General features: G+C 41.6%; 1 long non-coding RNA gene across 1 annotated transcript in view; it reads right to left on the bottom strand.

The window, feature by feature from the left end:
* The window catches only part of LOC141419405 (uncharacterized), a 46650-nt gene that overhangs the window by 10991 nt on the left and 18247 nt on the right, over positions 1-17412 (bottom strand). The window contains exon 2 of the long non-coding RNA XR_012444169.1: positions 13082-13177. This is a non-coding gene — a long non-coding RNA (uncharacterized lncRNA). The remainder of the gene's footprint in view (positions 1-13081; positions 13178-17412) is intronic.

Below are 17412 nucleotides of genomic sequence, written 5' to 3' on the forward strand. Positions count from 1 at the left end.
TGTGGAGGTGTCAGAGTTTTTCCTCTTCTGTTGGTTTTTCCTGAAAGATGTATCTCCAGTGTCTCTCCAAGATTTTACTTTAGGAGGCACGCTTTCTGCTTCCTCCTTCTAGTTGCCATCTTGGAATCTCTCGCAGTGTCTAACTTTGCCAGCTGCACTTCTGTGTGCTTTTACCTAGGTCTTTACATCACCACATACAAGTTTACACTGTGGCATTGTGATGCTGCTTTGCAATTATCTTTCTGCTTATTAGAATTTTATAAAGATATAGGTATTTTTAATAGGTGTGATGTATCTCCATTTGTATCTCCATTTCCTAGGACAGCGTGTTTCCTGCTGCGGATCACTCATCTGTGGCTTGCACTCTTCATGTGGCCTTCTTCCCAAATACCTCAGAGATCCAAATTCTTCATAACTATCATACCCATCCACTAAACTTACAACAGAGCCCAAGAAATTCTTCCCAAGATGACCACAACTCTAGAAATAAGAAAGATTTTGTTGTTGTTAAAGGGCTGTCTTGAACACTTTTGATGTACTGGGTAGGGACAAGAAAGGTACTCTTCTTGAGCATCTGGTTAGGTTCACATTCCAACCACTTCCTTTATCAAGCCCTTTCACGCTGGAACACTTTGTACCTACTCTAGTTGTGCTAGGGCCTGGTACCAGACAACTAGGGACAGCCTCTATGCTCTGGAACCCTGAAAATTATATAACTTCACTGATCCACAGGGGTCTCTCAAAATTTAGCTACCCTCACCCTGCTTGCCATCCATATGCTACCCCTACAGCTCCAGCTTACTCTTCCCCTGTCCCCAGTTGTTATCTCCATGGCCCTGCCTGGCAGCCATCTCTCCTCATGAGTTGTAAGTCACAAAGACTTCTGCCATCTGAACCAGTATCCTGCCATCAAAAGAATCTTTAAGTCTTGGGGGCTTGGGAGTATGGCTCAAGTGGTAGAGTGCCTGTCTAGCAAGGACAAAGCCTTGAGTTCAAACTCCAGTACTGCCAAAAGAAAAGAAAAGAAAAGAAAGAATCATTAAGCCTTGTAAAACACTCAATTCCCTTGAAAAGATCCCTCATGTGCTCTCTTAATTCCTTCAGGCATGTTCCTGCAGAGGCTTTCCTTGGCTGCAGACCCAGGCCTGGTGCCCCATCTTCCCTCCCTGCTTTGTTATTCTTCACCATTTTTTCAGGTCTTGCATGTACCCTGAGTTGTGCCTCATAGTAGGTGTTCAACAAATAATTGTTGAATGAATGAATGCATGAATGAAATAGTGGAAGAAAACTAGAGAAATAGCAGGAACACTTAAGTCTCAAATGAACTTTTGCTGGCAAAACAGAAAAAGCAAAAACATGCATGAAAAACATAAAAATTTCCAACAAAGCAACACCCAAGAACTTTTTAAACTCCATGCGAATCAAGTTGCCCAAGACCCTCTAGCAAAAGGTTCCTGTAGTGGTACTTACCACAGAGCCTATTTTCTGCTCTGTATCTTCTAGTCTTTCCCTTCTCCATGTCCCTCTCTCTGCAACCTCTGCAGTTAGGAATAGTCATGTGATTAGTTCTGACCAGTGGGCTACAAATGGGATAATGTCTGTTGCTTGTGGTCCAAAGCACTTAAGAGCTGGTGTACTTTGTTCCTTGGGTCTAAGGAGGGCATGTGTTTCAGAGGATAGAGTTACAGGCGTTGGAACCCTGAATGACTCTGTGGAACACAGTCCTGTGATGAACATTCAGTTTGGGCAAAAAAGGCAAGTTTTGTGATAAGTTACTGACTAGAGGCTATCATTTTGCCTGACCAATCCCCATAGTCTGTAATGTGGGACATCTGGTGATTCTTATATTCTTTATAGCTTTGAATATCTATAGGTGATGTCATTTGTATGATTAATAGAAACCATAATAGAAGTTATATTTTAGTTCAGGATAAATTCCTTTTTTTCCTTTGAGAGGCATTGTATGTGGCAATTAAGAACCATGTCTCTGACAGACTGCCGGGGCTTCTGTCCTAGCTTCTCCACCATTACTCTCTAGGCCTTCTTACCTTACCTGTATAATGAGAATGAGATTGGTATCAATGTCTGTGAGAATTGGACCTTGTACACTTGGACAACGATGTGAGGCAAATATCTTATGGGTTCTGCTAGTCATTCTTCTTCCCTCCTCCCTAAAACACCAAGCTTTAACTATCCTGTCATCATACTGCCAAGCCTCTGTCCTTCCCTGCCTTAGCTATCAACCGACCCCCAGGAGTCCCTCTTTTTTCCTGCAAATCTTAGTTCCTGGATGACTGTTTACACACCTCTTTAAAACCAGAGAGGGGATAACTCTGACCTTCCTTCTATCTGCTGTTTCTTTGTCTTTCCTCTTAGCTTCCTCTTTCTCTCCTGGGCCCTGAAGTGTCACAGTTCCAAGTTTTTCCTCCACTACTCTGTTCTCACCTCACTCTGTACTCTCCCTGAATGATTTCATTCTGGCTTCAACTATGACACCTGAATGACAGATTTCAAATCTCGACCTTGAATTTCTACCTCTTTTCCAATTTTTAGACCCAAGTTTTTGGGGTTACTAGAAATTGTGTGGGCATCTCACTTTTCAGTTTGCCCGAAAGCAAGCATTGTTTCCTTCACTATCTTTGATATCCTTTCCAAAATGTAAACATCCCAGCTCCATTCTGCATGTTGAGCCCCTCCACTGTTGGTATCATTTCAAGTTTAATTTAACCCAACAAACAGGTAACAAGCATCCACTATAGCATCATGCACCATTCCATTCAGTCCCAAACACATACTGACCACCTCAATAAACTTGAGCCAGGAAAAACTAACAGGAGAAATAAATACCCCTGATGTTTACTGTGTGTGTACTTGTGAATCAGAGGGGAGAAGAGATATAGCCAAATAAAGAGTATAGTACTAAGCTAAGTACATTTAGTCTTCCCTATTCATGGGTTCCACATTCTCAGATTCAACCAACTACAGATTGAGACGACTTGGGAAAGAATTGTGTTTGTACTGAACATGTGCAGACATTTTTTCTTGTCATTATTTCCTTAAAAATACAGTATTTACAACTATTTACATAGTATTTACACTGTATTAGGTATTGGAAGTAATCCAGAGATGATTTTAGATATTCAGGAGGATATATATATAGGCTCCATGCAAATACTACACCATTTCATATAAGGGACTTAAGCATATACATTTTGGTATCCATGGGGGTCCTGGAACCAAGCCCCCAAAGATACTAAGGAACTACTTGACTTTGAAAAATATGAGTGGGTGAATGTACAAGGAAGAGATCAGCAGATCAGAAAAAGAACCAAAGAAGTAATATTTGAATTGGGCCTGGGACGATGAATACAGGATTACATAAAGGTGTGTGTAAGAGTGTGTGTATGTGAGTGTGAATGTGAGGGATAATGTGCATGGCACATAAGAATTAGGGTGAGTGTGTGTGAAGAGATGCTTGTGAGAGAACTATGCGTATGAGTATGTGAGACAAATTATATGAGTTGGGTGGTATGCATGTATATATGTATGCATGAGTGTACTATATGAAGGCATATTTGTGAATATGAACAAACATACACAGAGTATGTGCCTGTATAGGTATATGTATGAAAATAAGAGTGTGAGTGTATATGTGTGAGACAGCATATATAAGAGTATGCAGTGTGTGATATGAGTATGTGAGGGCATGTGTGCATGAAAATGGATGAGTACAAGTGGACTTCAACAATATGTGATGTGCTTGGCTCTGGGTAAGGAGGCATCATCCTGGAACAACAGGTGCAGCCTAGGGAGCAGGCTTCCTCTGCTGCAAAGCAAGTGGCTGCTACCTGCTGAGGGTGGTCATCAGGAAGCCCACAGCTGGGCAGGGTTGCCTGGGTCTGGAGTGGACCTGATGAAGTGTCCCAGCCACCTGTCTGGGGCCTTCGCCAAACCTATCCATAGTAAGGACACTACAGTCTCTGTGTAGAGGTGATCAGAGGCATCCTGAGATAAGTTCAGACCCACTAGCCCTGTGGGGGATGGAAGGCTGTTTTCCACAGTGGCTACACCACTTTACCTTCCCAGGAACATCCTTGCCAACGCTTGTTATTGCCCATGGTTGGTATACTAGCCATCCAATGGGTATGAGGTGCTATCTCACTGTGGTTTCAATTCATTCCCCTAAGGACCAATGCTGTTGGCCATCTTTACTCTTTAACAATGTATATCTAGTGTAATTCCTGACAAGATAAGATTACGTTTTCGACTTTGTTTATGTATGCATGTATATATGTGTATGCATGCATATCCTTTTTCATTTTTGTCCCACCATTCCTTCATTATGGCCTTTTTTGTGTTAAACAGATATTTTCCAGTGTATCACTTTAATGCCCTTTTCATTCCTATAGCTAGTCTTTTAGGCATTTTCTTAGAGGCTGTCATAGGAAATGTGATCCAGGCCTCTCCCCTCCCTCTGGAACATCTCTCTTCCAAAGGCAGGGACACTGGAGAGAAGAGGAAGGTCTGAGTTCCTTGTGCACAGCAGGGGCCTGGAGGAAGCTGAACCCCAAGGGGTTGGGAGGAAGGAGGCAAAGGAGGAGAAACCGGAGTCTATGAAGGGAAGGAAGTGTGGAGACCCCTGGATGGTCTCAGCAGCCCTAAGCTCCTGACCCAGAAGGGGGCATTCAGGTCTTCTGTGGGCACAATGGTGGCATGAAAAGGAAGTCTCAGTCCAGGCCAGGGTGGTGCAGGACTGGCTGCTGGGACCCTGCCCTCTGAGTTAGGGCAGATGAATTCTAGTCCATCACTTCAATAACAGAGAAATGAAAGGGTTCTTATCCCCATGCTCATGTCAGAGGTGGGTGACAGAAAGGCCTGATGACAGATTCTCAGACCCTAAGTCCCCTCAGAAAATCCAGAGATGAGAGATATGGTCTGAGGCTGCAGAGCCCCAATGGGAGCTGTGCAGCTAGAATTCCTGGAGAGGGAGGAGCTGGCAATGGGGAGAGGCAGGTGCTGGAAGCTGTCACCCAACAACTTGAGGGTTTCAACTGCAGGTGATATAGTTAGCTCTGGGTCATGGAGGCGTTGTCCTGGCAACACCTGTGCAGCCTAGGGTGACAGGCACTGTGTGTTGCAAAGCCGGTGGCTCTGCTGGAGGAGGGTGGGCAGTGGGAGGTCTGCAATGTGGCTGTGCCACCTGCATCTGGAGTATACTTGTGGGCGGTGGCCCTGCCACCTGTATGGGGCCTTCCCCAGGCCTGTCACCAACAGGTCTCTGCAGCTTCAGCATGGAGGTGGTTGAGGCATTCTGGTATATGATTTCAGATGCTGCTACCATCATCATGACTCGAGAGCCTTGGCTTTATTCACAGGGGTCGGGGACGGGGGGGAGCTGCCAACCTGGTCTAGAACACCAATGCTTCCAATGATCATCTGTGTGCCTGGAGATCAGACTGTGAAACTTCTGTGCCATTGTTCACATCTCTCCTCCAACAGCCTGGTAGCTACACTGGAAAGAGGGTAGCGACACTGCCCACCTCCTCTCCTGAAGGTCACTGCAGGCTCCAGAAGATGGTTGCAGCCTCTATCGTTCATGCCAGTGCCTTAAGCCGTGCTCAGAGACTGAGAGGCTCACTATTCTCACCGTTCAAACACTTCAGCACTTCAGACATGGATGGCTGGTGGAATGAGGCCATTAGAACCAAGATTCTGCTGTCCTTTATTAGGCAGGTAGGAATCATATTTGTCACACTCTCACAGGGAACTGGAAGCAAGATGTGGAGGTACCACAGAAAGCAAGGCCAAGGCAGTGCCACGGAAAGCACAGGGCAAGGAGCAAGCAACATGGTGACCATGGTATGCAGAGCCTAGGAGGGCGTGTGCTAGGACACCTGGGTCTAGGAAACAGAGAGACATGTTAAGCATCACCATGTGTCCTGGAACAGGGCCCTAGGCCACAGGAGTAATCAGTAGGGATCTGACCTGGCTGTCAGCCCCACTACAGAGGTATCCTGAGCCAAGCTGAGGCCTCACTGACCCTGAGATATGTGTGGGGGTCCTTGCCTTCCAGTGAAATGTCAACTCATCCCCTTCCCCACACACTTCAGGCTCCCCTCTCCAGCTACAAGGCTTTCCCAGGCCCCCTTTAGCCTCCCTCCTTGACCTCCATTGGGACCTGGAATCTTGATGTAGGAGTTCTTCCAAGATAGAGACAGAAGGTCCTGGAGGGCATGGGAGACACCAAAGCCAGGCATGACAGGAATTAGAACCCACATCTCTAGACCTTCTGACTTTGGTAGACTTTCTGGAGCATGGTCAAGGGCAGCTGAGGTGGACAGTCGTGTTCACATTCTGCCTCAGTTCTGCCTCTCCATTTTCAGAAGAAACCAGACAACTTGATTGTCACCCAACATTGACTGAGGTGTTACCCTTGAGACATGGCCCTCCTGAGACCCACCCAGTGGAAACTCAGACATGGCACCTGTAGGAGAGAATGAGGTGTGAAAGCCCAGCAGAGACTGGAGAGATGCCTCAACCTCGGTCTGTCAAAGCACTGACCACTAGACTCTGACTGGGACCAGGCTCCAGGCTGTGTAAGCTCAGCCTCAGGAGCACAGGCTCCCATGAGTGCTTCCAGACTCTTTGGTGGCTTTGAAAACACATTGAGATTGATTGGGGCCATACTATCCTGAATGCACTGAATCTCAACTGATCTTGGAAGCTAAGCAGGGTAGGGTCTGGTTGGTACTTGGATGGGAGATTGATTGGGGGGGTTTCTTATTATAGAAACAGCACATGGTCATCAGCAAGAAAGCTGATCAGTACTGAGTGTCCTCTGGTTGCATTTCTAGGTTTGTCACCCCAGATCATGTGCTGATCCAAGTGCAGGTGACTCGTGCCTATAATCCTAGCTACTTGTGAGGCTGAGATTCAGAGGATCATGGATCAAGGTCAGCCTGGGTAAATAGTTCGAAAGATCCCATCTCCAAATTAACCATAGTAAAATGGACTGGAGGTATGGCTCAAGTGGTAGAGTGCCTGCTTTCCACGTGAAGCCCTAAATTTAAACCCTGGTAACACTAAAAAAAAAAACCCACAAAAGACAAACAAACAAAAAACCCACATGCCACATGTCCCTTGGATATGACTGTAGAGGCTGCCACCATTAGTATGGCTCTAGTCCCTTGGCTATTTTTCCAGGGCCTGGGTTGTGGGGTCTGTTGGCCTGATGAGCTGTGTAACACCAAGCAGTTCACTGAAACTTCTTGTGCCAGTGTCTTCATCTGGAGAAGAGGTGTGACACTGCCTATCCCCCATTTCAAGGTCTCTGCAGAAGACTTCAGGAGAGGGTGCAGTTTCATTGCTCAGCACAGTACCTGGTGCCTAATAAGAAGTTATGTTATATTTAGCTATTTTCACAGTTAAGCTGGGATGACAGGTGCATGCCACCACGCCCAGCTTATTTTCCTGTTAAAATGGAGATCTCACAGCCCCATCTTTTTTTTTTTTTTTTTTTTTTTTTGCCTGGGCTGGCCTGGAGCCGCAATCTTTCCAATTTTGGTCTCCTGTGTGGCTTAGGATGACACCACTGCATCCAGTTATTGGTTGATATGAGGTTTCTCAAAGTTTTTACCCAGACTGGCCTTAAACCTCCCAATCTCAGCCTCCCAAGTAGCTAGAATTACAAGTTTGAGCCTCCGGCATTCGGCCCATATTTTGCTTTTTTTTAACTCATAACTACATACCCTGTCCTTCAATTATTTTATCATGATTAATATATTCTATCACATCTAGCACAATTTAATGATTTTGTAACAATGTGAAGAAGTATCTTTTTGCATAAGTATTTGTGTTTCAAATAACACCTTAGAAATACCATTGTCAGGTCAGAAAATAAATACATCTCTGGGAGGCTTTTTGGCAAGAAATACAAATTTGCTTTCTTAATGTCAGCAAATGAAAGCACCTTTCTGTTTTCACTAAAATCATCATTTCAATTTTTATTTTACAACTGGCAAAAATTATCATTTCTTTATTTGCCTTTCTTTGGTGACTGATTGCAGCAGGACTTAATACTTACTGACTATTCGTTTTTTCCTTTCATAAATTGCCTGGAGCTACCAATTCCACTCTTAACTGCTGGGGACTTCCTATTTTTACTCTCACATTTTAAAACTATGTCATATATTAACCTTTTGCCCATTACAGTTCTTGCAGATGTTTTGTTCCATGCAACATTTACATTTAGTTGTGTTCATGATGCCTGATTTATAGATTTTGATTTCTATGCTGTTGAATATGTAGTTTTCCTTTGTAATTTATTTCATTGTGTTTAAGCTGATAAAATCCTTCCTTATTAGAAAAGATGAATACTCACTACTTGTATTTTATTGTCTTTACAGTTAGCCTTTACTACGTTATTTTTGGCAGTGTGGGGTTTGAACTCTGGGTCTCACGCTTACTAGGCAGGCACTCTTACCGCTTGAGCTATCAGCCCTTTTTTGTGATGGATTTTTTTGAAAGAGGGTCTCATGCTATTTGCCAGTGGCTGGTTTCAAACTGCAATCCTCCTGATGATCTCTGCCTCCTGAGTAGCTAGGATTACAGGAGTGGGCCACCAGTACCTCGCTAGCCTTTAATACTTTTAACATGTATTTGGAGTGTGGCATATGCTGATCTACACCGATTCCTCCTCCAAATAGTTAATGCTCTGGTGCCATTTTAAAGTCTTCCTTCAGAAGTGATGATTGCCATTTCTTTTACTTATACACATGTATGCATGTGCACTGCACATTAATATATTCTGTGTCTGATCCACTAATGTGGGTTACTTTGATGCCACAGTGTCTTGGTTACTTTACAGAGTTCTATCATGCAGCAATGGTGGAAATGTAAAATTCTGAAATCAAGTGAACGATGGGTAGAAGCATGTGAAAATGTTTAAAGATCAAGTGTGTTGTGAAGATAACTGCTATGGTCTGAATGTGTTCCCCAAAATTCATGCATTGGAAACTTAATGGTCAATGCCACAGGGCTGTGAGATAGGGTCTTTTGGAAGGTGTTTAGGTCATGGAGGCTTGCTATCATGAATAGATTAATGTCACTATAAAAAAGGGCTTATAAGAATGGGTTACTCTCTTTCACTCCAATGTCATATTAGGACAGTGTTTCTTCTCTTTTGCTTTTCCACCTTCCACCAAATGAGGATGTAACAGGAAGGCTTTTACTGGGTGCTGGCACCTTGATCCAGCCTCCAGAACTATGAGAAATAAACTTCTGTTCTTTATAAATTACCCAGGCTCAGATATTTTTTACAGCAGCATAAAATGAACTAAGACAGTAGCCTACTATTTGCATAGTATTACTAAGTTCTACTTTGCTTTAATAGTTTAGTTTTGCACTTTCTTTATTTGATAAGGAAACTTAGCTTTGGCAAGGAGATAGGAAATCCCCTGACCCACAGGCCCCACTGACAACCAAAGGCCCACAGTTCCCAGTATTTACTGTGTAAGTTACCTCACTGTTGATAACATTTAATATGACAGGACAATCACTAAAATGTCTATGTGCCTTCTAAAGTAAACTGTATGAGTAGTGGGTGTGTGACAGGTACAGCTGAAGGGAAGGAAACCAAGGAGCAGTTGGAGAAGACCCAGAAGGAGGTAGAGCTACAGGGAGCATAGCAGTTGTGACTGGTACATACCAGGCAAGTTGAGCATTTTCAAGAAAACTTGAATTTGTTCAACAGTATAGAGGCACAAGAGAACATGGGTGAAGACCTTCTGATCCAAGCTTTCTTCAGGGACAGGGACAGATTCTGAGAACACATTTGTGGTATTTGTTCTAATCCTGATGGGAACAAAGTAGGTATGATTTCAGAAGAAAGAGATGAAGGTTATGAAGTAGGAAACAAAAATAGTGATGAGGGCAAGAGTCTGAGGAGGACTTAAAGACAGCTCCTACTATGGAGTCAATGTATACTCTCCCAAAATTAATATCTCAAAATCTTATTTCCCAAAGGGGTCAAACCTTTGGGAGGTTATTAGGTCATAAAGCTAGAGCCCTCATTAATGGAATTAGTATCCTTATTAAAAAACGACAGAAGCAAGATCTGTTTTTCTAGCATGTGGGAACATAGCAAGAACATGGCTCTCTGGAAATCAGGACATAAGCCCTCACCAGACAACGGATCTGCCACCATCTTGATCTTTGACTTTCCAGCCTCCAGACAGTGAGAAATAAATATCTATTGCTTAATACACCCTGTCTATGGTCATTTGTTCTAGTAGTCCATGCTGACTAAGACAGCTCCAGAGTGCAAGTAAAAAGAAGAACGTTTTTCAGAGAGGAAATCAGAATAGATGGGAGAGTCTGAATGTCCAGGTTAAGAGTCTATGGCCCTCTAGAGTCCCTGTCATTAACAAGGGACCACATGAGGATGAGAAAAAACAAGAAACATTTGGAAAGTTTGTTTCAACTTTTTAGAAATAAAAAACTAAATTAAATTAAAACTACTTTCCCTTTTCAGATTAGCAGACTTTTTTGTTGTTTATTTTTTCAAATAAAAAACAGTATGTGCTTGTAGGGTATGGTCTAAGATATATATTCTAACACACTGCTGTAAGAATAAACTGGAAAACCTTTTTTGGTAAGCAATTTGTAACATGTATCAAGCACCTTGAAATTCCTGCTCTGGTATTTACAATGGAGAAGAATAAACAGCTGTGCAGAGAGGTTTAAGCACAAGGGTGTTTATAACAGTGTGAACAGTCACTGTGAAAAGTAGGAAATTAAAATATTCATCAATACAGAAATTATTGAAAAAATTACATACCTAGTTGATGGCATTATAGACTCCAGTCATTATAGAGTATGGTTTTGAAAATTTTTAATGATGTGTGAAAACAGCTATGATACAAAATTAAGCAAAAATCAGTACACATAATTATATGCAAGTACATGAATAATCTTAATTTTATGGTTATATAACTATGCCTGCATAGTTATATACATTCTTGAAAAAATACTAGAAGGAAATACACCAAAACATTGGTTACTTTTTCTAACAAGTGATTTTACTTGCTTCTTTATTCTTTTCTGCAATTGACATATGATACTTTTATGATTAAAGCAAACCCCACCAACATGAGATATACTTTCCAAATTAGAAGTGAGAAACCTAGTTTTCTCCAGTCCTAAGCTTAGGCTTGCTTGGGAAGAATTCATCCCCAGGAAAAATTGCCTATTGCCTTGAATAGGGAACCCTATGATCCCCTTGTTCCCCAATGAGTGGGGTAAGCTCAGCTTTGAAAAACGAAGAGACAAGAGATATGGAGACAGGAATCATATGCCAGCCCTTGAAGATGCATTCACATACATGAAGAGGAGTACGCCTTATCAAATGAGAACAGGGAACTGCCCACATCATAATTCCTCAACTGAGATAAGGAAAGAATGCTACTAGCCATTTGCAGAAGGAGCCCAGTTAGAGCATAGAGCACTTGTGTGGCTCACCTGTGTAAACTGGCAAGGAAAGTATATCACCTTAGATGTGGCTGGGAGCCTCTGGAGCCAAAATATATATGGGCTTGGGTCTTGGCTCAGCTACTTACTTGCTGTATGAACTTGGAAATACAATTTACTCTGTCAGGGCCTCAGTTTCTTCATCTATAAAGTGAACATGATGGGATCTACTACCTAAGATTTTTTTTGAAGATTAACTGAGTTACATTTAAAAAGCATGTATAACTCAGCATGCCTGACAAACTGAATGCTATACATGCTATAAAGCCTTGTAGATGCTATGCAAGGATTTGCTGTTCTTATTATTTATTTCTATACTTATGTGGAATGACCCAAAATACAAAGAATGAATAGTAAGGAGCTCAGAACTGAAATGAAAGGAAACTTCAATCTGTGAGAGATGCCCCAAAGAAGTAGGAATTATAAATAAGGGACTTAGGTGAAGATGAAGAGGCCACCTTCACTCCAATATCATCTGTCTTCCTCCTAAACTTGGTGGAGAGTGAGTTAATTTTTAAGACCAAATAAATTTTATTCTGCATCTAGTTAAAATGACCTGGGTGTGTTATAAATAGAAACGAAATAAGGTATTTTAGACATTTTGCTCTTCATCATTTGTCCCAACAATCCCACTCTGAGGAATCGGTCCATAAGACATAGCCTGTTTGCAAAGCCATAGTATAAGCTTGTTCATTTGGGTGTTCCTTAGAATAACAAAAACAATGGAAACAACTTAAATCACTACTAAGAAAGGACTGGTTAAATGGATTATGATATATGGACACAGTGGAATAGTCTGCAGCCATTACTGGGGATGAATATGTGTCTACATCTGTATATTCACTGACATGGAAAGCTATCCACAACACATGAGGAAGGGAAAATGGCTGGGAGAGGATCACAGCATTATGCATCAAAGAACCAGCATCCCCATGGATACTGGGAAGAGACCCAATTCGAAGAATGTTCATCAAAAGTTGAGTGATTGTGTCTGGGTGATAGGATTTCAGGGTTTTTGCATTTTCTTCATGTCTCTATATTGTTTTTTTAGTGTATATAACCACCACATATTATCTTTGTAATAAAGTAAATCTGATTTGGTAAAAAAAATCTATTTGTTAAATGAATGTCTTTAAAAACACAAAACACAACTCATTTCTTTTGTCATCATCCTGCAATTCCTTTTTTGGGGTTAATCTGTCATCATGAAACATGCTGTACTTTGAACTGGAATCTGACTATACTGTGATGGTGAAGGTAATTAGGAATGAATTTATAAATAATAATGAATGCTAAATGTGGGGACATACCAGAGGCCAACAAAATGGCCATACAACACTTAGAATTCCTAAAACATTCATTTTTTTCTCCTCAGAACTGGAATGCAAAGTCCAGTTTAGGACAGATACTCCAAATGGTCATTTTACATGCTTTTTATGAGTGTATCAGGTATGATTATTTCCAATAGGCAATATAAAATAAACAGAAAATAGCTCTCAGTAGAACTTGAAAGAGGCTATGCACTTCTTCATTGATCAGAAGGATGTCAATTTACCTGGCTTCCACTCTCCCAGCCCTTCTCTTTCCAGCATCCATAGGTCTTCTGCTGGCTCTCAGTGGGAGATCATGTCTGGTTTGGAAACTGGAATCCCTGGATTTGGAAATGAAAAGGCACAATGAGGTCCCAGAGTTCCATTCTAATCATTTGGTATTCAGAGGGAAATAATGTACTAGAAGACCCCACACAGTGGTACCAAGACTATCTCCAGAGGGCTCAATATGATTTCTGTGAATGGCTGAATGAAGGTAAGGGGGATGAGCATGATGGCAGAGGTGGGAAACTGTCTGCTACAAGGGACAACTGGCTTTGCTCTCTTGGATAGCACAGGAATCTCAGGTCATCTCCAATAGAGACTTATAGGAAAATAGCCTAGAAGATCAGAGGACAGAGAGACAAAAGACTCCAAAGCAGCTTCAGTACATTTAGCAATGATTTTGGCCCTGGGCTTTCAACTGGGAAGGGAACAGAAATGACTTCTTTTGGTTGCCAAGGAAATAAAAATCTGACCCTTAGCTCTCTAGCCCCAGATTAGGAGTCCCATGGTAATGAATGCTGTCCTTACCCAAGGGTATCAGAGGCATGTATATGACAAGTATCCTGTCCTTACCTATGTCCTTCAGGCCTTCCTCCTGGCAGAAATTTAAGGGGACAGCTGTGAATATCATAGACTCCTTAAAGACCCAAACCATTCCTACTTACCCCGAGCCTCCTCAGAGAGAGCTGCAGCATGCAGCATTGTAGAAAGAGGCAAAGACAGAGACAAAGTAGTCCAAAAGTATTCAAGGGCCCCTCTACCCCAAGTCTTATGCCAAACTGAGCACCTATTATGTGCCTACTTGAGGGCTTTCCTCCATGGAAGCTATAAAAAGGAGTTGATACACCTTTGCTCCTGAGAATAAAGTCATTTTGTTAGGAAGAAAAGAGTTTAAACAGATTCCAAAGAGCCTCTACATGCTGGGCATAGCAGGGTGGAAATTTTTCTCAGTGGCAAGGAATTAATTTGATTGCCCCTGAGTGTATAACAAGAACCCCAACCCCAATCTCCTCCTGTCCAGCGCTTTGTCTACTCAACAAACAATTGTCAGGTGAATGATTAGAACAATTTGAGAATTAGAGTGCCAAGTACAAAGTCAAGTAGCTAATTTTTTTTCTTTTGGTGCCAGGAATAGAACCCAGTGCCTCGTATGTGTTAAGCAGTCCAAGTGGCCAATTTTGTTGTAGAAACAAGATGGCCTGCTGGGCCACAACAAAGGTAGGAGTCTGTAGTGGGGTAGTGATGTTGGATGAATGAGAACAGCTTTAATAAGGAAGTGGACTTGGATATAATACTTCACATCTTTGGCTTGTGGCACCAAAATTCCTTATAGCAGGGGTTCAAGACCCTTCAAGTTCACTGCCTTGTGGGGAGGCATGTTCATTGTCAATGCTTTCATGACCTTTCTGCTAGATTACTGCAACTGTTTCATAGCTGATCTCCCTGCTACCTCCAATCTCTCACCCTACTGTTCCACTGTCTATATTGCCACCAGAGTGACCATTCTGAAATCCAAATATAGGTACAGCAGGCATTCCTTCTAGGATGATAGTTCCTTAACTGGCCTTCTAGATCCTTCCCAACCAGGACCGAACCTACATATCTGGTCTCATCTTCTCTCACTCCATAGATCCCATGTTCTAGGAAAACTTTTTCACTGCTCTTTGAGTACATAATGTTCTTTTATGTCTCCAATGGTTTTGTACTCATCTTTAAAACATTCAAGTTCAAAAGTAATTACCATCTGGTTCTGAAAAGACCCCCACTGTCCTCTCGGGGACTTGAAACATATAGACTCTCAAAATTATATGTACATATGAAAAAATGAGAATATGATGACAAAATGAGGTAAGTAAATGGATGAAAAATGGAAAGAAATACATGAATTTGAAATCAGTTGTTTTAAGTAATAGGGATATGAACAATTTTCTTTTTCTTCCACAAGTTGTTTGTGTTGCTATGACATATTTTTAATAATTTTTAAAAACACACAAAGCAATACTGCACTAAATAATAGCAACCTAAGCAAGAGACAGTCTGACCATACTTGGTACCCGGAACTGCCACCTGTGTGCCTGGTACCTGAGAACTTTGCACATCAGGTGCTAGAGCCTCTGAGAGCTTCTAGAAGAGCTGGCTTTGTCCCGGGTTGACTCAAGTCCCAGGCATTTCTACAAGACCAAAGGAAAGACAAGTAGACAGAGATCAGCACCTAGGCAAATAGGCGGGCTCTCAGCCCCCAAAAACCAATAAGGAAAAGTAAACAAACTTTTCAGGGGAATAGGGTATATGACTAAGGTTAGTGTTGTAAAGTTGATAGTGGCTAATGTTACACCAAACAGGCAAAATTTCACATAGGATTCTAAATGCAATTTAAAAAACACAATTTTATATAGTGTGGATAGTAATAACTAAAGCAAAATATGTGCTGGCTAATTCATAAAATACTCCATTTATTCTAATATCTGTAAAAGAGCTGATTCCCTTAATCTGTCCCTCTCAAATTCTTTGTCTTGTAAGTCATTTGTTAAACAAATAAGTCTAAATTATGGGCAGATCTCATTTAGAGCTCAAGATCTCTTAAATCCTTGCCCTAATTCGTACCTTCAACACAAGCAATCAAGATAAGGGAAACCTGAAATCTACTAATTTATTTTCTATTCTAAATGCACTTAACTGGTTTTGAAGAGTTTCACTGATACCATTACATTTGTAGATCACATATGCAATGTGAATTTCTTTAAAGTTTGCAACTTTGAAAATTGATCTAAATTTCTTAATCTGAAAGCTGACATAAATCATTGGAGCAAAACACTTTCTTTATTGTGCCTGATATAGCAATAAAGACTAAACTCTCTTCTGCCTGTTTTCTTTGCACCCAGTAAAAAGGACTAGGTGGCACCAAAGAATCACCAACTATTTCCTTGAGGTCTCTGTACATGCCTGAGCAGGCTGCACCCCATTACTGGACCATAGGAGGGAAACAAACAGGAAATCTGTGAACTGCTACATGAGCTAACCGACCAAGAAAAAGTGGTCATGTGTTGGCATGCTTCACCAAGTTAGATCCAGTATGTGAACCAATGGATTTTCAGATGGCTTCCTGAGGTCCACTAATGTATTCTTACTTAAATAATAAAGGCACTGACATTCTGCTAGCCCTTCCAAGTTAAAAAAAAATCAGGTTACTTTGGATCTTCTCTTCTCCACACACACTATAGCCTTATCCTAAATTACCATTGAGACAGAGTAATCCTCACTTTATTTTTTTTAATTTTTATTTTATTCATATGTGCATACAATGTTTGGGTCATTTCTCCCCCCTGCTCCCATCCCCTCCCTTATCACCCACCCTGCCCCCTCCCTCTCCCCCCACCCCCTTGCTACCTGGCAGAAACTATTTTGCCCTTATCTCTAATTTTGTTGAAGAGAGAGTATAAGCAATAATAGGAAGAAACAAGGGTTTTTGCTAGTTGAGATAAGGATAGCTATACAGGGAGTTGACTCACATTAATTTCCTGTGCATGTGTGTTACCTTCTACGTTAATTCTTTTTGATCTAACCTTTTCTCTAGTTCCTGGTCCCCTTCTCCTATTGGCCTCAGTTGCTTTTAAGGTATCTGCTTTAGTTTCTCTGCATTGAGGGCAATAAATGCTAGCTAATTTTTTAGGTGTCTTACCTATCCTCATATCTCCCTTGTGTGCACTTGCTTTTATCTTGTGATCAAAGTCCAATCCCATTGTTGTGTTTGCCCTTGATCTAAAGTCCGCATATGTGGGAGAACATACGATTTTTGGTCTTTTGGGCCAGGCTAACCTCACTCAGAATGTTCTCCAATTCCATCCATTTACCAGTGAATGATAACATTTCGTTCTTTTTCATGGCTGCATAAAATTCCATTTTGTATAAAACCACATTTTCTTAATCCATTCGTCAGTGGTGGGGCATCTTGACTGTTTCCATAACTTGGCTATTGTGAATAGTGCCGCAATAAACATGGGTGTGCAGGTGCCTCTGGAGTAACCTGTGTCACAGTCTTTTGGGTATATCCCCAAGAGTGGTATTTCTGGCAATCCTCACTTTAAACTTTGCCCTGCTTCCCAGTCTCTATAGACAGCCAAGAGTATATACACTGACATAAAAGACATTAGGTTCAGTAAAAGAAGTCAGACACTAAAGTATAGATGGTGGAAGATTCAAACTATAGGAGGTTCGGGAGTAGTTCAATTCAGAGAGACAGTAGAAGGGTGGGTGCCAGAAACTACTGGGGAATTAGTGTTTAATGGGGACA

Source organism: Castor canadensis, chromosome X (genome assembly GCF_047511655.1).
Source record: "Castor canadensis chromosome X, mCasCan1.hap1v2, whole genome shotgun sequence".
Classification (NCBI taxonomy): domain Eukaryota; kingdom Metazoa; phylum Chordata; class Mammalia; order Rodentia; family Castoridae; genus Castor; species Castor canadensis.